Source organism: Arachis ipaensis, chromosome B04 (genome assembly GCF_000816755.2).
Source record: "Arachis ipaensis cultivar K30076 chromosome B04, Araip1.1, whole genome shotgun sequence".
Taxonomy (NCBI): Eukaryota; Viridiplantae; Streptophyta; class Magnoliopsida; order Fabales; family Fabaceae; genus Arachis; species Arachis ipaensis.
In genome coordinates, this window is record NC_029788.2 from 79646120 (window position 1) to 79646942 (window position 823).

An 823-nucleotide genomic window follows, 5' to 3' on the forward strand; every position below is an offset into this window, starting at 1 on the left:
GGTCTCAGCTATCATCTCTAGCCCCAACAAGCATTTCTCTCCAGTTTCATACCAACATAGCGGAGATTGACATTTTCTCCCATACAATGCCTCATACGAAGCCATTCCGATACTCGCATGGTAACTATTATTGTATGCAAACTCCACTAACGGTATATACCGATCCTAACTCGCCGGTTGGTCCAAAACACAAGCTCTCAAAATATCCTCTAGTGTTTGGATTGTCCTCTCAGATTGACCATCTGTTTAAGGATGGTAAGCCGTACTAAAGCTTAGTCGGGTTCCGAAAGCTTTCTGAAATGCACCCCAAAACCTCGAAGTGAAGCGAGGATCTCTATCAGAGATTATAGTAGCCGGTACGCCATGAAGTCTCACAATCTCTTTTATGTACAACCGTGCTAGTTCCTCAAGGGTGTAAGTCATCCGAATGGGTAAAAAGTGAGCTGATTTCGTCAGTCGGTCCACAATCACCTAGATAGCATCAAAACCAGTCCTAGTCCTTGGCAATCCTGACACAAAGTCCATTGCAATACTTTCCCACTTCCATTGCGGAACCTCTAAAGGTTGCAACATCCCGGAAGGTCTTTGATGTTCAATCTTCACCTTTTGACAAGTTAAGAACTTTGAAACATATTCCGCCACATCATTCTTCATGCTTGGCCACCAAAACATCGCCTTTAAATCATGGTACATTTTAGTACTTCCCGGGTGAATGGAGAATCCGCTTTTGTGTGCCTCCTTTAAGATATCTTGCCTCAAAGTGCCAACATCCGGCACAATGATTCTACCCTTGAATCTCCATAACCCATCTTTTTCTTTTGAA